Source organism: Mus caroli, chromosome 4 (assembly GCF_900094665.2).
Source record: "Mus caroli chromosome 4, CAROLI_EIJ_v1.1, whole genome shotgun sequence".
Lineage (NCBI taxonomy): Eukaryota > Metazoa > Chordata > Mammalia > Rodentia > Muridae > Mus > Mus caroli.
Window position 1 is genome coordinate 2070485 of NC_034573.1, and position 22272 is coordinate 2092756.

General features: G+C 43.3%; 1 protein-coding gene across 12 annotated transcripts in view; it reads left to right on the plus strand.

Moving 5' to 3' along the window:
• Fam110b (family with sequence similarity 110 member B) overlaps window positions 1-22272 on the plus strand; it is a 143544-nt gene that overhangs the window by 118409 nt on the left and 2863 nt on the right. The window contains exon 1 of one of the 12 annotated variants that reach the window (XM_029476536.1): window positions 22106-22209. The exons of the other annotated variants lie outside the window; for them this stretch is intronic. The gene's annotated coding sequence lies outside the window, so the exon portion shown is untranslated. Of the gene's footprint in view, window positions 1-22105; window positions 22210-22272 lie in introns of those variants that run through there. 12 annotated transcript variants of the gene reach the window in all.

Below are 22272 nucleotides of genomic sequence, written 5' to 3' on the forward strand. Positions count from 1 at the left end.
GGAAGACCAGCTTCTGCCTTCCTGTGATTTCTAAGTTGGGTTACGTGATGCACACTAATGTTGGCAGCACCATTCCATGGCTGGGGGATTGAGGAATGGAAAGAGTAGGGGAACACCAGCCTTCATCCCTGTTTCCTGGTGAAGTTGCAGTATGACCAGCAGCCCCACACACCTGCTGTTGGACCTGTCGCAAACTGTGAGCGAAAAGAAACCCTCTCTTCTTTTCCTCACCACTTTCCTCGGGTGTTTTCTCATAGCAACTAAGCAAGTACCTAAAGGGCCACTGTGTGTCTGCCTTGCTCTGTCTGCCATTATTATTATTATTTAAATTCCCATCTTAAGGGGTTAGAGAAATTTAATCGTTAACTAAACAAGCTATGCTTTCATTTTGAACCAAAGTAACATTTGGATCTTTAGGAAAATACTTTTTTGTATGTTATACAAGTAATGGCAGACAAATTCCTTAACTGTGTTCTGTGTAACCCTTCAGAGCAGAATTGTGCAGAAAATGCTGAATTCTGTCACAAATAGACATGGTCTGCTAGCTGCTTTATATGCTAAAATTAATCAGGAGTCATTTGACTTATCACAGTTTCTGCTTTATAAATAGGAATTGAGAACAAATCTGTCAGTTGTGCCAGACTTAAGCTCATAGCAGTTGTGATTGTAGGTTCTGAAATACAGTTCTCACCCTGCAGAAGCACTTCAGAAGACAGAATGAAAGCAGAAAGTTAATTAAGAGTATTTGTGACATGGGGTTCAGTTTTGTTCTATTTATAAGGAAAATGGTGTTTCTTATTCTAGAAAAGAGGAGGCTGGGATGTGTGAAGGAAGCCTTTCTTTCTACTTCTGTACCTGACTGTGCTTCATACCACTTCCTTTTCATCCTTTTCCACTTTTATTTTGGGGAAAGTGGTTATTTTTGTCAATGTAGTGGCAGAGACAAAGGGGAAGACAGGTTTGACTTATTGTTCATTCAGTTATTGGGATGGGTCCCAGTTCTTCCAGTTGTACACTGTCTACGTTAGCAGAACCCCCCGCCCCCATTCCTTAGAGGACTTAGCCACCCACCAGTAAGCTGTGCTGTCCCAAATGGACATCTCGAGAACCCTGGCTACTCTGTGCTTGTGAGATTCTCATAGGCTGTGGTTATGATGAGTTGTGGGTTCTACTCTCAGCCTCCACTCTTTACCGGACATACTTTAGTCTCAAAGGCAAACAGACATAATCGGCCAGTAACACACAGACTATGACTCTCCTCTACAGTGTACACATATTCTCCAGGGGGCATGTTTTACTATCTCTGTGTATAGTCCTTAAAGCTAACATTCTAGGGATATCAACGATGGGAGATGCACTATAATAAGATGTATCCAAAATCCACATGGAGCACTCAGATGGGAGGCCAGAGAAATAATAGAATTCTTTTGTTAGCTTTAAAAGAAAAAATGTCTGTCATAGTTATTAGGACAGACCTTCACATTTACACACAACATGAACTTTCAGGGTATTTGGGATTTTTTTACACCTATTTCTAATAAAATAATAATTTAATAAAACTGCAGAACTTGGTGAGTATTGTCCCATGAGGTACAGAGGCATGAGAATTTTGTGTTGGAAAGTAGTATGGGCTGCAGAGCTAGTTGTAAGGCAAGCCTAGGATCTACAGTGAGGCCTTATCTCAAAAAGCCAAAGTAATAAATATATAAACAAGCAAACAATCACATACATAAATAAGGTGACATAAAGAAAGTTAAGAAAGCCGGGCGTGGTGGCGCACGCCTTTAATCCCAGCACTCGGGAGGCAGAGGCAGGCGGATTTCTGAGTTCGAGGCCAGCCTGGTCTACAAAGTGAGTGCCAGGACAGCCAGGGCTACACAGAGAAACCCTGTCTCGAAAAACCAAAAAAAAAAAAAAAGAAAGTTAAGAAATGTTAGGTATGCTGTCAATGACTCTTATTCTACATGGATTAGAAAAACACAGGGAAGCTTCATCAGGAGAGTGAGTGGTCTGTTCTACGTTTCAGAGACAAATATCCAGTTTAGGAATATTCTCCTTTCTTTGTTTAACCTCTTAATCAACATATTCTTAAAGCATTGCTGTCTGCAACAAGACCTAGCTGCAACTGGGAACAGCTGTGGTAACATAGGACCCTGTACATGAAAGTAGGATTTCTAACAATAAGAAATGGTTAGCAACATTGACAGAACACCACGAATTCCATACTACACTGTACATGTACGAATGAACAGTAAAGATTCAGATCCTTCGTTCCAAAGCCCAACTTGTCATATACGTCCCCTGGGGTCTCTGAGGCATATGAGCAGTTCCTTAGTAGTACCTTTGCCTTCAGTGCTAGTTACAGACTGCATTCCTTACCATACCAAATCCTGACCCATAGTAACAGAAAGGATTTCCCCAACAACAACAACAACAACAACAACAACAACAAAGTTTCTTTTTAGAGCTTTGGAGCCATTTAGTAAACACTACCCTACCTTCCTGATTTGGGCACATTTATCCATTTCTTCTTTGTTCCGTGGCTCATACTTTGCGTGTCCTCTCTGAAGATGTCTCATTCAATGCTGGTCCTATAAATACTCTTCCTTTCTTTTTGTCTCAGAAAACATTTCTGTTTCCGATTGACTGCGTGTGAAATTGGCTCTTCTGAGTTCATTTGGATGTGGTGTGAGGTGCTGAGGTCTTTCATGCTTTGACCCATGGAACTCAGGTACTCCGGCACTGTTTGTGCAGGAGCCTGCCCCTCCCAGGAATTCGCTTTGCACTTTAGCTGCAGGTGAGGTGGCTGTGCCAATGTGGGGCTGTTTCTGTGTTCTTCCCTCTGTTCCTGCCATGTGTGTGCACTGTCCCTGGATGTCTCTGACTGTGCAGGAGGTAAAGTACCACCAACCTTCTCTCCTTGCCAGAACCCTTTTAGCTCTTTTGGCTTCTTCTCTTTTCCATATAAGTTTTAGATGATATTTTGTACGTTTGCAAATAAGGGATGGGAAGGTTTGCTTGCTCCTTATCTGTCTTCTTATTCATTCAGCCTACTTTTATTATGTTTTAATTGTATTTAAATATCTAGCAAACAAATTAGCTTCATTAGGATATGTTCCTACATCACTGCACTTTGTGTTGACCTCCCATTACTTGCCTTGTCACCCTCCTTTGCTGATTCCTTTCTTGCCTATAATAGTGCCCTTCCTACTGTAAGTATAGGTAAATAGGTAGGAAGACAGACAGACAGAAAGATATGGTTATAAAGATATATTCTTGGGTACTTGTCTCATTCGGTAAATTGCTGGCCACACAAGCCTGGGAACTAAGGTTTTCTGAATGGCTAACTTAAACTCTAGTATGTACCCAACATTTTCTTTATCCATTCATCTGATGATGGGAATCCAGACTTGTTCCATATCGTTAGCCTAATTTTCTTACAATAGCTTATTCTTTGTTGTCTGACTGTCTGGTGAGATTGTGTACATAGAGAACTTTGAGGAATTTATAAAACTTCAAATACGAGACTACAGGTTAGAAGTAGTTTCAGCAGGAATAAGAAAACGGATATTAAAAATACAATTGCATTTTTATAATACTTTAAAAAATAAACTCCCTAAATGTCAATGTAATGGAAGCTGTAAGACATGCTGAGAAGAAGAAAACACTGAGAGAGGGGGAAAAATCCTATTAGGGACTGAAATTCACTATAGCAAACATGAGCATTTTCTTCAAACAGGTAATAAATTTAATGTAGGACCTCCCAAGCTTCTAGATAGATTTATTTTTAAATAATNGATTTCATTTCTGTATGTCTGATCTTATAAGAAGTCCTTACGTTTACACGGTTTTGCAACCAATGTGTTTATCAAGAAAGTATTTTTTCTCACAGGATACTTAGAATTTCTTTCCAATAAAAATAACTTCCCTGCTGTAGAATTTCCTCGACAGTGTCTGTGTGTCAGGTTGTGTGCTGAATGGTTCCAGCCGCCTTAGAGCACAGTGCTCCTGTTCTCAAGTGAGAGCTGGCGAATACCAAGAGGATTTCTTAGTTCAAGGTCACAGAGAACAGATAAGAAACAGGATTCAGATGTGGTCAGTGAAGGCCACTGTGTTCTGTGACCTTCCATGATCAGTAGAGAATATCAGTCCAGACAAGGTCAGTGAAGGCTAACATCTGCTGTGGCTAATTGTTCTATGACCTTCAGTGGTCACTAGAAGACATCAGTCCAGACATGGTCAGTGAAGGCCAACATCTGCTGCAGTTCACTGTACCATGACTCTTCCACAGGAGTAGAGATGCTGGGGCCATGCTTTCTTTCATGTGAGTTACTCTCCCAGAGGAAACTACTCTATGAAGAACCATTGCAATCTTTATATCCCTTCATTCCCTACTGCTCCACCTGGCACTGTTCGGCACATCCATAGTCTGGCATGAGAGCTAAACCAAGGATAGCAAATGGTCCTACCATAAGGAAATATTTGGCACATGCTTTTCAGGGGGGAAAACCATGCACACACCTTCTTTTATTTTTTAGAATTTTGCTTAAAGGAAGCCTTCCCAGAGAGGAATGACTGTAGAAGTGTTTGGTTTTTCCTTGTGCATGGAGAAACAGACCTTGGAATGACACATCACTTTCTTAGCTGTGAAGTAGGTCACTTTGTGCTGTGTATCATATTGTTTGACAAAGCTGGCATGGAAAACGAGAGGCTAGGTATCCTTTGTCCATGGACTAAAAATGCACTGACTGAGAAACTTTCTGAAACAGAGAGTAACTTTCTTACATATTGTTCTACTGTCTTCTTGAAGTCAATTTCATTTGGTGGCTGATTATGACTTCATAAAAGGAGTAATCGACTCTATGGATGCATAGGGTTCATTTTCTAAAGTGTTTTTTCAGACATACTTGTAAGTGTAGGAAGACTCAGCCTCCTTGGTTTTTAGACACTCGGAATAATACAGAATGCTTCAGCAAGTCAAATAGATACGGGTATAAAAGCCACCGTTTGCCTTCAAAGATTTTACACAAAAGGCAAAAATCTAATACCGTGCTTCTAGTAGTCAATAAAAGAAAAGAATTCCACAGAAGAGTTGGATTTTCCAAGTTAATTGAGGGAAATTATGCAACCCAAAGCATTCCCTTGAGGGTGAGGATGTGGCACACCTCAGTTCTGAGACTAGGACTTCCTGTCTCAGTACACTAGGTCTAACTGTAAGATTTAATGGCTTGGTTTCTGGCCTGCAGTTGTTGGCTAAATGTTTTCTGATGCGTTGTGGATAGTATGAGCTCCAATGTAAGCTGACAAGTTACAGGTAAATATAATACATCATTTTAACACTGTTAATTATGAGAACATCAGCTTTTGTTGTTCTTGACACCTGTGGTAGACTTCCGGGCTACAGCCATCTGTTTCCTAACGCCAGGAGAGCATCCCTAGGGATTCGTCCCTGAGGGTCTTCTTGGTCAGCCATAAACTCCCATCCAGTAGTTTCAGAATCTTCACCACCAGTAACATCATATGCATGCATACCTAAAACCATTCTGCTTCTATGCCTGGAGTCTGGGTTCATATAGGATGTAAAATATCAGCCCAGTACAGATGTGCAACTTTTAAAACACCTGCAGAAGGCAAGCCAGGTCCCTACTTGTTTATCTTCATCACTTTCATCTAGCCTACTTCCCTTATACCCTTTGCTTTAGTACCTGTTTCTTCACAGGCCTAATCGCTCACATACATTTTCTTGCCACAGTCTTAGTTCATTACACTGCAATTAGGCTTTTCATGCTTCTCACTTAGTATACTTTATCTTCAAACTTCTGTCTTACGTTTTTCTTTTCTCAGTGAAAATAGTAAATTCAGCCTAGGCAGTGAGAATTTCCGGAGCCCTAGAACAAAACTTAAAGGAACTTAACGTTCTTCTCCTACCCATTATAGGACAGGCAGTAAGCCAGCCTCTTCTATCCAACCCTTTCTCTGGGTTAAAAAGTTCTTCTCATTGCAGAGAAATTCATTCTAGATCTGGACTATTTTAATTGTTCTGGACACAGACTTTACCTGATAGCCTTTTCCATACTTCATTACCAACATTTGGGGATCTTTACAGCCTCCACAGCCAGCAGAATAATGATCTGTAGAGGGAAGGAGCTAATTTGCCTCAGTGTTACTCAGTAGCTGATGTTGATTCAACTTTGGGAGTCTGACCCCACGTAGCTCACTTTTGGCATATTTAAGCACAGCACAATTTGGTGAAATTTTTCCCCGTGACAATTAACTCAATGTAGTGTGGATACTAACACTAAAGCTCAAGGTGTGACTGCATCAAAAGTCTTTGTAAAGTACATGTGACATCGCCCATAAAGATGGATTCTATACATTGACTGGCTCGTAATAAGGATCTGGGGGAGGATCTGGTATGGTCTCAGCCACACAGATAGCACAAAGGTCACCAGACTATTAACCATATGTACTCCCAGCATTCTAGGCAGAAAATAGTGTATATATTCCTCCCTTTGAGGGACAACCCTATATGTTTAACCTTCCTGGTTTCCCCAGTGCTTATCTGAGTACCTCCCACAACAGAAGCCATTGGCAGTAAGGAGCCTAGGGTAGAGACTGAAGATGACTCGGGGTCACCTAGGAGTCAGTGGTGAATCCCAGGTCAAACAGCGCTTACCCTCATGCACACTGCCATCCCAACCACTTCTCCCTATGTGCACAGAGCACAATTATGTGAGAATCCAGCTAGGAAATCTGACCTAAAATGTGTGAGGATGCCATGGGCACAAGTGTTTGCATCTGTCCCTTTCATGTGAGCACCTCTAGCACCTGGCACAGTGCCTGGCATGTAGTACCACTTGATCAGGGTCACACAACTGAATGTCTATGTGCTTTCTGCTCTTTTTGCTTGGGGTTTCCAGTTCCCCATTGGTAAACTCCAAAGCTGCAGAAGCAACACTTCCTGTCTCTGTTCTGTAGGTAAAGTTTTCATTCAAACCATATACTTTTGGCAGGAGATTTCCAGCAGATGAAGAACTAACGTTTCCGGTGTCTACTAGCTTTTGCCTCTGTAGTAGTTCACAGCCTGCTCTAAAGTAACTGCTAACTTATCTGCGTCTAGGAAACTTCCTCCAGCTTTCCATTCAGCCTGTAGCCTTTGAACACACTCCTTCCCTGTGCCACTTTGGTGCTCTGAGGGTTGACATAAACCTACACTGTGAATTCTTTCAGAGCCATCTCCCTAATGTCACACAACAGTTAGGAAGCATCCTATTCCATCTCTGACACCTGTGACCCACTGTCCCTCCATGTTCAGTTTGCAGTTAATTTTTCAGCAGTTTTTTTAATATTTATTTTATTTATGTATGTATTTATTTATTTAATGTATGTGAGTACACTGTGGCTGTGTTCAGACATACCAGAAGAGGACATCAAATCCCATTACAGATGGTTATGAGCCACCATGTGGTTGCTGGGAATTGAACTCAGGACCTCTGAAAGAGCAGTCAGTGCTCTTGACCATTGAGCCATCTCTCCAGCCCTGCAGTTATTTTTTTATTCCTTTTCTTTCAATGTAGAGGTGTGCTTTTCTTTGTACTGTATATTTCCCATCAGCACGTAAATACCACACCTCTGCCATCTTGAAGTGAATACTTCTCCCAGCTCTGCACACCCACCTCTAGCAGTCGGTACATCTCAAAACTCAAGAAACAAACCTATTCCCTTCTCCTCTTCTGGGGTCTCCTCAGTTCCCATACCTTTATCTCTTCTGTGGGTGTTGACAGCACTTTCTCCCATGCTAAATCTCTGCTCTCTTTGTCTATTCAGCATCTGTTCATGTCACACCACGTGCTATCTTTATGTGTGCCACACAGGTCAGCTCCATAGGTCATTCATATTTTTCCCTACCTGCCACATAGCAGAGGATCAGTAAACATTTTCTAGATCAATAGACCCACTACAGGTGTCTTCTTTCTTTCCAGTTCCTCTGTTTTGTATCCTGATTAAGCATGCCTCACTGAGGAGAGAGCTTGTGAGAGGCTGCCTTTCTCCTGGTGAGTGGGTGCCATGGTCTGTACGATCCTTGATCCTTCTCACAGAGCAGCCCAAGAAGATGAGGCTTTCCTATTCTGATTTTTATCTGGTCGGGTCAGGACTCTATTATTGTTTCCTTTGCTCAGAAGATATTTTAATTTCCTTAGCAAAACACTAGAATGTTTATTTTTCATGAAGGAGGGTGCTGTGACATTTTGAGAGCCCCTTGGAGAATCTCATCAAACAAAGAGCTTGTGTTGTCTCTATCTCATACTGGATTCTTTGGGCTTATTTTCACATTTTATGAATGGCTCTGGCCACCAAGTTTTCAGGACACTTCCCTATCTTCTTGTTTCTCTCCCTACTTTACCCTGTGGCAGGAGTGCTAGTTGGGGCTTCCCCTTGCTGTCCCGCCAGACTCTGCTAGAACTGATAAAAGACTGCTGCCTGCATTCTGCCCTCCCTCCCTTGCTTACTGCTGATGTCAGCACCAGTGGTTGTCCAGAGCAGCACAGGAGGCAGGTTTGAATCTAGCCAGACCTTGAGTGTGCAGAAGACATAACCAGACATGCTAGCTAGTCTTCTGGGCCTCATTCTGTCCTCATTCAGGTGGCACCCAGGATGTAGTAAAGGGCTTGTGTCCTACCTGGCTGTCCTACCTGGTGTGCTGGCTAGCAGGTGACAGACGGCCACTGCATGGCTGATAATGGATATCTCAGACGTGAGGCCATAGTGGAAGCACTCAGGAGAGAGTGAGAGGATGTTGAACATCCGCTCTGACCTCTTGACCTGTATGCCAAGTTTTTGTTGTTGTTGTTGTTGTTGTTAAAATAACAACAGCAACAAAAACCACATCTTAATACTCAAAGCCAATCTCTAAACTGCAGGGAGAGGGTAGTTACTTTGGTAACTAGGAATCAGAAGCTTTAAAAGTTGTGAGACAGAGTTTGGTAGTGTCTTGGAAGGAGATGCTATGTCAGAATAGTGTGAACTGGTCTGTTTCCTAGTTTTCTAGGTGAAGTTTTCAGGCCCAGTAAAGGGTCTTCCCCGAGATGTCTGTAGTTTTTTATTTTAAATTTTTATTAGATTACTTTTAATTTGAGCTCTAAGAGTCTAGGTGATGAGGATACTTGGGGAGCCTCTTAAGTGAACTCCACCCCCTCTACCCCTCTACCCCCTCCATCCGTCCACCCCTCCACTCCTCCACCTCACCTCCTCCACCCCCTCCACCCCCTCCACCCCACCTCTCCACCCCACCCCCTCCATCCCCAGGGGTGTGTTTTTCCTCCTTGCTCTACAACAGAGTTGCGGGGGGAGCATCAAAACTATATGGACTGGCACAGTAGAAACCTTGTAGATTTTAGTCTTTCTGTCTTGAGGGAGAGGCATTCTGAATTGAGCACACCAGGAAATCATTTCCTCATGGGTTCCAGGCTCTGCTTCCAGCAGCACTGGGCATTGTGCTGGATATGTTGAGCCAGATGGCTGCTTGGAAGAAGAGTTAGGGACAGAAGAAACTGCCTGGGACAGAAGGACAGGAAGGAGAACAACTTAGAAAGGATTCCCAAAGGTTTGGTTACTTGTCAGTTTAACAAGTTCCAAGAGGGCGGGGTATTGGAGAGGAGCAGAAGGAGGAGGGAGGAGCAGAATGGGGAAGAGGTGAGGCCTTAGAGGGAAGAGAGCCTGTAGACATAGACTTTAGGAGACCTACATATATTTAAGGGGCATAGTAGCAGTGCAACATTGTCAGATAGTAGAGTATCCCTGTTCCTACATCTAGGTCAAGCCCCTTCCACTGGGGCACAGAGCACTTCCATTGTGACTTCAGACATTTAAAGTTGGTAGTACCTGCTTTAGAAACCCAGCCTCCTGATCCAGTGGCTTAACTTACTTTTTTTTTTTTTTTTTTGACTATATGATGATACAAAAGAGATACACACACAATACTCTTTGAACATGGAGTGTTGATCTCCCAAGGACTAGCAGAGGGGCATACAGTCCTTTCCTGTGGTTCTGGGTGACAGGAAGCAAGCCAGAGCTCACAGTGCTTCTCTGGGTCACAGTGGGAAGCAGTTGGCATGCAGCTTCAGAGAATAGCTAAGCAAGAAGGCTCAGTGTGGAATGTGGATTAATGCCTTTCCAGTTTCCAATGGGTTTATCAGGATGCAGTCCCATTGTGTGATGAGGGGTATCACTGTTAAGGGGATGGATGGTAAAGCCCTGTTTAGGGAGAAGCAGACATTTTTAGTAGACAACTTTTAAAGAACATTATACAGCAAGTGCCTGATGTATTCATAAAGGACTGGGCCCTTCTTCCTAAAGAAAATGCTGCCTTATTTTGCCTCCTTCAAGTTTAAATGTTTCCCAGATTCTTACAACACAAATTGTAATATTTATTTCAGTGTAACTTTTAATTTTTGCCCAAAGGCTATACAGTAGAAATGAGAAATTTCTTGCAGAAGTATTCTGCTTATGTGTGTTACAGCAGTAATCATTTTTATGTTATGAGCCTTGGGGTACAAAGCTACTGTGAGGTACACAAATAATGTGAAAGCAAAAGGCAAAATGATAGGCAAAAGGTAGAAAAATAAGATAAATGTTGGAGAGAGAGCTGGACAAAACTTGCCAGATCCAAGCAGTCCTGAGCCTTGCTCTGGGGTCTCTGTGTGCCATGAAACCACACTTTTCCTGAAAGGGGACCTGGCCACCTCTGCAGATGGCCTTAGGAGCCCTGCCCTTCCTCTCCAGTTCCTGGGGCAAGCATTCACCAAATTGCTGCTGCAGGCAGCTATTCTTGGCTCAGGTAATGGGGCAGGTAGCTCACTCTCTAACTAAGGGACTGGACGGGTCTGTCATAGAGGGCAGAGGCCCTGGACTTTTATTCTGCACAGACTTACACGATGGTAGAGGTAAAGGCAGAGCTAAGGGAAGAGAACAAAGCCAGTTGACAGCAGCCCCATTCTGTGTTTGATTCAGGATGACTGTGCTAATGCAGGCTTTGCATTACTACTCATTAGGAACTCTGATAACTTTACACTTCAGTGAAGTACTTTTGTTATTGCATTTCCACAGGACCTTGGGCGCCAGCTACACATAGCATCTATTTCTATTCTCCCAGATAAAGGGCAGAGCTCCTGAATAAAGACTGCTGGCCTCATAACCACGTATTACTTGCTTATACTAAGGAAGAACAATGAGCCAGAAATGTGACTTTGTTTGTTTGTGATTCTGTTTCATTTGCTTGTTCATTTAAAGGTGGACACTCTTAACGGTGATTCACTCTGTGTGAAAATGATACGTGTGTGCATGTTCTCTAAAGGACCTTGGCGAAGGACAGAGCATTAGAACCCAGCAGGCTCTGAGCTCCATCCTGCTTTTTTCCTCCTGCCTGCATTGGACTGGATTTCATCTTTAATAATGGCTCCATTTGTTGCTTTGGCCCAGTTTGCTCCCGTAACTGTTTGCTTTGAAATTTGAAAACACTTATTTTCTTTGAACCTCAAGTTGAAAAAAAAAAAAAAATGAGGGCATCCAGGTGACCTGTTAGGCAGAAACTGCAGGCAATCCAGTTTCACAGAACTACTGCAAATAGTTCTAATTCTACCATGTGAGAGTTGGTGGAATGATCTTTTAAAGATTATTATTATTATTAATTATCTTGAAACAGAATGATGGTGATTATCAGTGCCAAGTTCTGAACAGAAGGCTCAGCAGTTAATGCAAAGCCTGCATTGGCTGAATGAGTGTGGGGTCTGGTCACACTGAGCACTTGAGCTATCACTTAATAGAACTGGAGCAGAAACCTGTGAGCTGGCCACATCATGCTAAGTAGTATTGACTTGAGAAGCTCAGGGACTGATGGGTGCTCACATTCCCACAGCAGCAAGTAGTCAGGCCAGGCCGACTAGTGAGTTCCTCATGTCTGTGAGTACAAGATCCAAGCACTGCAACTATAGGTGGTTCTCAGAAGCCAGATGCAAACATCAAGGCAAAGGGGAGTCTGGGTGGGGTGGGCGGCTCGTGGTGTTTCCTGGCCTTGATCCCTTCAGAGGTAAAATGAAAGATGTATTCTTTTTCCCAAGTGCCTTGAATTCTCCTTTGTCCCCCTGACTAGTATCTCAGATGTGACACATGGCCTTTGCAGTCCCTAAATAATTTAGAGTCCTCATCTCGGTTTCTGGCAGAAAGGTCTTACCTTCCTGTCACAGAGAGAGCTCCGCCCTCATGGTTACATACAGTTAGCCTCTCCTTCTCCCAGCTCTACCTTGAATTGCTCTGAGAGCCTCTGGGGAAAAGGAGACTTGGGTAAAATTGTTCTTCCTCTTCCCTCCTTGAATCTCTTTCCCATTCGTCATTAGGTGTCACCTCTGCAATCCAGAGCAAGCCCTGTGGAGACATGTGATGTGCACCAAAGAGAATGTGTGTATAAGGGAAGGCAACATGGGCTCTCTGGGCTCTTGCTGCTGGCATCCGCTGTTCCTGTTCATGCCACATTTCAGAGGGTTCTGGCTTGCCGAATGGAAGCAGGAACTGTGTCTTCACCCTGACTAACGGGTGCTCACTGCTTTCTTGCTTCCTCGTTTGGGGCTTCAGGCAGTCTCCCTGCAGGCTTCTGATAGACAGTTGCATCTCTCCCCTGGTCCACAGCAACCTTTCCCCTGGTACTTGTGTAAAGGTACTTGCTCTTTGTTGGTTTTAGAGTCTAGCACTTTGACTGCCCACTTTCTAGTTGCAAGTTAATTCCCAGGCTTCTGAGCCCCAAAGGACCTGTGTCAGGCTCCCTGTGTGGCCCTTCTGTTGCACACCCAAGCTCTGAGCACAGCTCTCCTCTTACTGTTCTCCTGAGGCACTCTCCTCAGCCCCACCTTCAATCCACAAATCCTGCTTTCTTTGCTTGCCTGATGTCATGGGAGAACACTGTGGGTAGCAAACTCTCTCTGGAATAGCTCAGTTCGGAACACCACAGAGGCAGCAGGAATAATGTAGTACAGTTGACAATCCATTAGTTCAGCAGTTTGGTACCAGAAACCTGTAAGATTCCTGCTGTTTGGTGGGGACAGGGTGAGGGAATAAATATTTGACTGTGTGTAATGAGATATCTTGGGGATAAGCAAGAGATTCACTTATGTTTTGTGTATGCTTTATACGCACAGCCTGAAGGAAATGCTGTGCAGTACTTTGAATGCCCCTGCTTGTTAACCATAGCTAATCACATTTCAGGTGTGGGCTTTCCCACATGTAGCATCATGTCACCACTTAAGAAAAGTAAGGGGCATTTCAGGTTTTCAGACAAGGCATGTTCCCTGTATATAAACTCCACATCTAAATAATTTCCCCAAACTGAGCAGAACCATTGGGTAGGTTTTATGGTATATCTTTGTGGCCATCAGCTTACCATGTATGATCCACCAGAGTAGATATTACATTCTCTGACCCATGTTTATTCAAATATTGACAGGTGAGCATTACCCTCCCTGGCATCTACATACTAGCCCCAACATTAGCTCCCCATATTCTGGTTTAAAAAAAAATGCATGTGTCAAAACCAGTCAGATATGAGGAATTACATAAAATTAAAGCATGAGAAAATGATTTGACTATGTTATGAAAAGTTAAAATATGTAACTAAAACAAAATAGAAATCTAAGACCAGAGACTTGAGGAGAGGGGGAAGGGTATAGTACATTTGTAGACATCCACATGCTATATGTCCATGTGTGTGCAAGTTTTCAGATGCGTGTTTATAGAGGCTAATCATTGACTTCTCTGGGCTAGCTGATCAAGAAGCTCTAGAGACACTCTTTCCCCACTCCAGTGCTGAGGATAATGATGGCTCCAGAATCCTGGCTGTTTTGTTTTTACCAGTGTTCTATAGATCAAACAACTGCATGTCCTTAGGCTTACTGACTGAGCTATCTCCCTAGAGAATTACTTTGGTTGAAAGATTGACTATAATCAATTAAAAAAAAACAAAACACGTATCAAAATTGTAGTGGTTTGTCTATGCTTCCCCCAGGGAGTGGCACTATTAGCAGGTATGGCCTTGTTGAACTAGGTGTGTCACTGTGGCATGGACTAAGACACTCATTCCTAGCCACCTGGAAGCTAGTATTCTGCTAGCAGCCTTCAGATGAAAATGTAGATCTCTCAGCTCCTCCTACACCATGCCTGCCTGGATGCCTCCATTCTCCTACCTTGATGATAATGGGCTGAATCTCTGAACCTGTAAACCAGCCCCAATTAAATGTTGTCCTTATAAGAGTTGCCTTGGTCATGGTGTCTGTTCACAGCAGTAAACTAACTAAGACAATCATCATCATAAAAAAATAAAATAAAATAAATGGCTGTTATCAAAGGTTTCAATGGTGTTAAAAGAAGGTGATTTTTATTTATAGCCTGAAGCAGATTGCTAATGGCAACACTTAGAGAGAGGGGATAGGGGTAATTGAAATTCATCTGCCAAACTCTAGATGGCAAGGGATTTTACTGTAGAGAGAAGGGAAGAAACACATCATTCTGGTCCTGAAGAGGTTCAAGTTTTGACTTGATTTTTCCTCCTGGTTGGAAACATTTCCCTTCTGTCCAGTTTACTGTGTGCACATTCAGTCTCTTCTGATGCATCCATACCTTTCATCCTGTTACAGTGGCACATTCAGTCTTTTCTGGTGCACAGGTCTACCTTTCAGTCCCATTTTTGCTTTTCCTTCTGATCTTCACCTTCACATTTGTTTCTTTTTGCTCTTTCTTTTCTTTTTCTCGCCCCCCACCCCCAGGGGCCCCAGGTATTCATGCATCCAAGGCCAACCTTGTACTAGCTGTGGAGCTCAGGATAAGCTTAATGCCCCCCTTCTCCACCTCCCAAGTGCTGGAATTACATGTGCCACTACACCCATCTTATATTTGCATTCCTTACAAGTTCTTGCCATGGTATAAAAGTACACTTGTACTGGGAAAGGACAGAAAGGGGCAAACGTGACAACCTGGCTAATCGTATTCCGTGAGACGAGTAAATACTTTTCACCAGGAATAGCACTGTCTCTTTTAAATCCCCCACCCAGGAAGCTTGATTCCTTAGTACATGTTCAGTGTGATTGTCTGTGATGACCTGTTACTGCCAACTCTGAAATATACACAGGAACCAGTTGGTTGGAAGCCTGGGGGAGGAAAGCAAATGTGTAAACAAGCATAATGGTTCCCAAGCTGCCATAATAGTGTCTGGCAAGACTGGTCAGGGGGAGAGGGTTAAAGTGCATGCAGTGTGTCTGTTTCTCAGAAGTCAGCCTGGAATCCACAGCCTGTTCTATCTACCTTGAGGTTCCTTGTAGTGTGCATCATAAACACCTTTGAGCATTGTCATCTTCTCATCCTAAGTCTAACTGTGACAAAGTCTCTGTGTACTCTTATAAATCCTATGAAAAACCCAGATAAAAATCCAAATAACCTCCCCCAAATCTCCCCAATTTCTCTTCCCTCCCTTTCCCTCCCCTCCCCTGCCCTCCTCTTCCATCCCCTCACCTCTCTCTAGATTTCCATAAGGGAGATGCTTTGGGAAATCCCTTACAACCCAGAATCTATGGATGCTCAAATACTTTATCTAAGATGGAAGAATTACTTGCTTAAAATTTACACTCATCCTCCTGCCAGCCATATCTAGCCTTTTGATGTGTGGTACAACATTATTGCCTACAAAGCTCACTCACTACACAAGAACTGCACAGTCAAGTTACACAAGTATCTTGAACAATTCAATATGTTTTAAGCAAATTTATGATTTTGTGTTGAGCTCTATCAACAGTGACCCTGAGGTACATGCTGCCTGCCACCACAGGTTATACATACTGAAGTAATCCCTAGATTATCCATAATGCCACTGTTACCTTTGGAATCTCACATGTCCCACACAGGACTGGGTTTTTTGACATATGTTCCTCAGCTAGTAGTGCTGTTTGGGTAAATTGTAGGACATTTAAGAGGTTGGGCCTGACTAACTGAAGTGGATCACTATGGATAGGCCTTTGAAGGTCATACCCATGCCCTGGTGCTAGCATCTTTTCTGCTTACTGGTCTGTTGCCATGTGAACAGCCTCTATAATATGTTTCTGCCATCACTGATTGGGTAGGCTGCTCTACCATGCCTCCCCCACTATAATGGACTAAAACCTTCAAAAACTGAGAGCCAAGATAAAACTTTTCCCCTTTCTAAATTGTTTCTGTCAAGTATTTTGTCACAGTAATAGAAAAGTAATACAGACAAATAGAGGTAAATATTTGTAAATAGTTACACTGTATTCTTTGGGAGATGGTAACAGGAAAACAGACAGGAACAATTTTGTACTCAGCCTTGGTAGAACCAACTGGGTGGGACAGGAGACTATTAAGGGGAAAAGACCTTTGACAGGGACAGAAGACAGGCATTTTAAAATCTGCTTTGGCAGAAGGCTGAGCATGGAAAACATTCCAGTTTTAGTTTAGAGAACTTGTTGAAAGTTGAAGTGGATATTAGTCATCTGTGTTTTTAACCTCATTTTCCAGCTGTTTCTTCTGCAGTTGTGTTTAGTAAATTAATGGACAAAGAAAAGGAAAGGAATGGATATGGCTTCTCCTAGGTATGGCAGAGGAGAAAAGCTTATTACACATGTGTGGGAGAGCATAGCGCAGGCAGAGACATCTGAGAGAGTTCAGAGTGGACATGACCTTGAGCCACGTGGGAAGAGGGGGAGGTGAAGAAAGAGGGGAGAGAGGGGTGGAAGGTGCAGCAGCCAGGAGACCAAAGGTACGAAAGGGGGGTGAGTAGCCAGAAACATCTGGATTATATAGAGAAGAGACTCTGGAGGAAGAGCAGCCCAGGCCCGTCTGCTGGAGGATGCAGTATGGGACCGAGGGATGCACCTCAGCCTGTCCTGAGTTTGAAACCTAGCAACAAGTTTTTAACCTGTCCCCATACTGGCCAGGGAATTTTTGTTTTAAAGGTAAAACTGTGACCATGTTATTATAGCTTCACTTCTCTTCATGGCCTCTCATTATTGTCTATAAAATCGAATGTCCTGTCTCTCCTACTAGCAGTCTTGTCCCTTTGTCCCCTGTCATGCTCATTGGCCTTCAGTGTCTTTCAAGTTAGTTGAATGTTGTTGCTAGGCTGACGACATTCCCACCACATTATTTAACTACTCTTCAGCAGATGAGCCTGAATTTCCCTACGTTGTCTGTGGCTTTTCTGCCTGATAGCTTACTCATAACTGCCCAGTCATTAGATAAGAATCACTAGGCTGAACACAGTGCATACTTTAGTGAGTGCTCATAGTTTGAGTGTATTCCTTGCATTGGAGAAGGGTTCAGAAGGGCGCATGAAAATGATATGACTGTGTTTTTAAAAAAGAAAATTCTAGGATGTAGATATTGGGATTACTCCTAATCATGTTGCAATTTTATGCTTAAAGTCATAACTAAGAAAGGAAGGAAGGAAGGAAGGAAGGAAGGAAGGAAGGAAGGAAGGCAGGGAGGAAGGAAAGGGAAGGGAAGGGAAGGGAAGGGAAGGGAAGGGAAGGGAAGGGAAGGGAAGGAAGAGAAAGAAGGAAGAGAAAGAAAGAAGACTTGCTAGAGCCAACCTGCAAAGTAAAAGCAGGGGCATTAGACCAGAGGCCACATGGCAGAGTGCAGTAACACACAAACTGGATCTTGTGTGCGCAGAGGTGGAGAGACCCAAAGAATTAGATCTGCAATCCTGGTTCAGAGGCCCGGCAGCTGCATTTGCCTGCTGTGTACTCCCTTGAATGAGCAGGGCATTTCCAGCTCACCAGACCAACATGTTTGCTTCTATACATAAGCAAATCAAGACTGAGCTGTTCCGCAGACTTTGAGTGGAATTAGCCAGGCATGCTCTTTGAAGCATTGCTCCCGGACTTACACCGCGGCAGTGCCCGGGAGAGTGACCCACTTTCACACTTGGAAACCTCTGTGGGTGTGTTCAGTTCCCACAGACTGTGCTCTGACTCTAGTGGCTTTCATTCCTACTTACAATTTGGAGGGTACTCCTCTTTTATTTACCAAATGCATGGAGTAAAGGAGAAGAAACAACTCAATCGAGCAGACTTGGCTTACAGAGTTTCATGAGACAGAATGTTATCCAGAATTCTGGATTTGCTCCTAAGCAACAGAGAGGCAGGTCCCTGGACAGCCCTGAACTGGGGCTTCTTGTTCAAGCTGGGCACTCTCCCCTCCCTCGGCAGCCCGCAGAGCTAGGCATGTCTTGCCTAGCTTCAGGAGTACTGACTAGAGGATGTTTTCAGATGAACTATGTACATAGAGGATATTTTCTGGCCCTAACCCCTCAAGGTTCTAAATGTTCCCTAATATATCGTATCATTTTGAGGGTCAGACAGGGCTTTACCTAAATAACCCCATGAGTGACTGATAAAGAAGAAATTAGAAGGATGCAAAACACTGGTTTTAAAAATCTGAGGTGGCTTTAGCCATTCCTGTGATGTTGTAATGTGAGTTCTGTAGTTTACACATGAAGCCAGACTTGGGCCTCCTCTCCTCCCTCCTTGCTACTCTAATACAATAGCATCTCTTAGGATCTAACAAGAAATGGAGAATGTGGGCCTTCATGGAAATCTCCTGAATCCCACTTGGCATTCTCATGTATTATTCTTGAGACTAGTACAGGGCCAGTGACCAGGAAGCCTCCACCCAGCCCAGAACTCCATCAAACATCATGACACTTCCACCCACAATAGCTGTGGAGCTCACATCTGCCCTGATATACCCAGCTGTTTTGCTGTATAACTCAACCATGGTTCTTTATCCTGGTCTTTTTATCCTTCAGGTATAGAATGGATCCAGCATGATCTGAGGGGAAGTCTCTCCCTTTGTCAGGTTGTCCGTCAGGTTCTGCCTCCTAAGCCATGTGACTGGAGTCTGAGAGTAAACCCTCCTTGGGGTATAGCCAGTGATAAAGGCTGTGCTTCTACATAAACAAGCCTGGGATTCTGTCCCCACCACCAAAGGGAAAGAAAAACAAAGCAAGACTTTATAGTTACTTTTATTTATGGAACATTATGAGAGCGAGATCAATTTTTCCTTTCCCTAAAAAAAGCTCAACTCCCCAGTCTGAGCCCAGCAGTTGGCCTCACTGCTGTGATTAATGCCAGCCACACTAGAGAGCCTGTGCCAGATGTCAGGGTCTTGTGCTCTACAGCATTCCCTGGAGGACTCCATGGTTACTTTGTCTGTGACATTGAGATAACAGCTCTGGGGCACCTCCTGGATCATCTATACCATACAGTTCAGATTATCTCTCCTGGCTTGTACAGCTGTGCCCCTGACAACAGTTCCTCATGTGTAATAGTGGAGCAGATGCCGTGAACTAAGTGAGAGCAACCTACACCACCACATTACGTCCAGCTATTGGACATAGCAGACATCAAGTATGACTGTTAATATCCTTGAGTACCAAACATATCTGTAGCTTTTCCCTTTCCTTGGAGTCTTCCCACAGTGCCTTTTGATTGTTTGGGTATTCTCTCATTACTATTTAAAAATTACTACAGAAGTGAGAATGGCCCAGAAGAAGGGAAGACCTTGAAATGGAAAGAAGAAATAGGAGGTGGTTACAAAGTGTTACTGTTTTTAACATCATCCTTCCATGTTGGCTTTACAATTCCATGTTGGCCAATTTCCAGCAGTTTCTAAGAAACCTAAGGAGCCTTCCCCATGATGCCAGTCTCAGGAGTAAAGAAAGTAATAGGAAAAGAAGAACAGACATTTTTCTAGAACAGGCTCCTAGAAGATGCATTGGTATTTCCCAGTCATGTGAATTCAGAGTACTGATGGGTTTTAGAGTTTCAGAGGTGACCAAAGCCTGCCTTCACAGGTAGCTGGGCATGCTGGGCTGTGTCGATAATGTGTTGTGCCTTTGATCGTAATAGAGTGAAAGTGGAAGAGAGGAGAGCAGAGAGAAGCGTAGGCCAGCAAGGATGTCAGAATGTCGTACTAGTGATGCTGTCTGATCACCACCACACCCCTTACTCAGGAGAAAGTTCCCCTAAGAACAGTCGGAGCAGAAAGCATGGGAAGTTAAGTCAGCCTATTTTGAAATTTAAAATGAGTACCTGCCTTAAGTCCTTGAGCCACAAGGTTTCTGAGCAGGAATGGATTATAGGACTTTTATCTAACTCATGCCTATGAAAGGTCACTCAGCTGCTGCCTTCTGTTCCATCTGTGGGTACCTTGGAGGGCTACTCTCTTTAGGCATAGATCTAAGGCCCACTCTTCACTCTTTCCTAACCTTCCAGCATTTTCCCTGACACAGAGGCATTTTGACAGTTGTATAGTTAACCAGCAGGGGTAAAGTACTATATAAAAGACCCTTTCTTGTTTCTCACACTCCCAAAACAAAAACAAACACAAACAAAAAATCCAGGAAAATAGTTGATTATAGGTTTACATTAGATTAGAGCCTTTGGATTAAAAGCTCAAAGACCGAAGGTGAACCACCTGGTTTTTTGATGAACAGAAAGCACATTAAAACATACGATCTACCTATGGGAAGGCAGGTTGTGGGTTCTATACCCTGCTTCTAGAGGGAGGGGGGGTGTACTCTGGCTTCTATGGCAAAGGGGTCAAAGTTAAAAAGAAGGAGGTCACAGAGAAAGGTATTTCTAAGGCCACAGTGACACCTTCCTCAGATAGGCTGACTGCGTGCATCTCTCTCTTCCATACCTGTGATCGCCAGGCTTGCCTCCCCGCCCAGGCTTGCTGGTTGCTATGCTGTCTGCTCACTAGAGCAGCAGGATGCTGCTTTCATCAAGACTCCCCTGTTCCCTGCCCAGTGAGATGGACCCTAACCTAAATAGCAGATTAACCAACATACAGGCTCAAGGAATTAGGGCTTCTTCCAGCAGTTTTCTTCAAATTACATTCAAAGAAAGAATCTCATTTCATTTTCATGGGTGGTGGCAGGGTGTTGTATTCTGTTTGATTTTATTTTTTCACCAAATTGAGGCATCAAACTAGAATCGCACAATTAAAGGAAATCACTATGTATTCATCACCTTGGGGTTTCTCAAATATTGCATAGGAACACATTTTTATTAAAACAAATCCCTTTGTAGATTATGAAAATTGGCTTCAATAAAGCGGGATAGATTGTATTTAGAGGTGAAGCATTTGAGAAAATTATCAGGAGAAATGCGGGTTATTTCCTCCCTGTGTTCAGTATCTCACATGACAGGAAAAACTTACAATAATATCACCTTAGATGTTGTTCACATTTGTAACTCAGCATGTTAGCTAGATGTATCACTCTCTTAATATTCCTTGTTATAAGAGAACACTGGTGAGGTCATTGTCTGGCTGCTTTGGAATGCTAATGGTTGGTAAGTAGGCTCTCCTACTAGCAAAAGGAAAGACGATGTTTCACACTTGTCAAGTATAAGAAATTATATAGCATTTTATAATTAACTTATCCACTCATATGGTTTCCCTCCGAGTATTTCTATAATAGTTATTTTTAACTAAATGTAAATTTTAATGAGAAAACCTTCACATGCATTCTTGGTTTCTAAAACAATGCTTTGAAATACTCCTTGCTAAAAGTCAGAAAACTGAAAACTGGTTGTATTTCTTGCAGTCTTTTGTGGTTTGATTTGTTTCTTGCCACCCCCATTTCTCATCACCTTTCCAGTTTTTGAATTATTAAAGAATTGATTATTATTAAAGAAATGATTGGTTTAGGTTTCACTGACAGATTGGTCAGAAGTGGTAACAAGTTTTACAGCACTGCAAAAGGGATACAGCAGCGCACATCGCCCACGTTGCTGCGAAAACAGATGGAGGTCTTAGGAAGCCCCTAGCATTTAATGAGCTGCAGAAAGGAACAGGGCTTGGCTGAACCCTCAGTTCTCAATTCAGGAGTATTTCCTGGGTCTCACTCTAAGTGATGCCAGCCAGGCGTGTTTAGGAGGCGGTTCTCACCAATGAGGAGGCAGCTGGAAGAGTTCCGTGGGAAGCCTCTGCTGCTTTCTTTCTGGCAAACGCCCACATCTGGCTGCTGCCGGAGGCAGCGCAGGCTCCATGAGAGGCCCCAGTTGCCCTCCGTTCCGGTTAACAGGGAATTGCCAGTTGCAAGCCTCACTGACCTTAGGGGGTCTCTTGGCACGCAGGGGTGCCTCGGAGGTGGGAGCACTGCGGGGTTCCTCTGTTGCTAGAGCTGTGATGTCACCCGCCCCTCCTAACCCG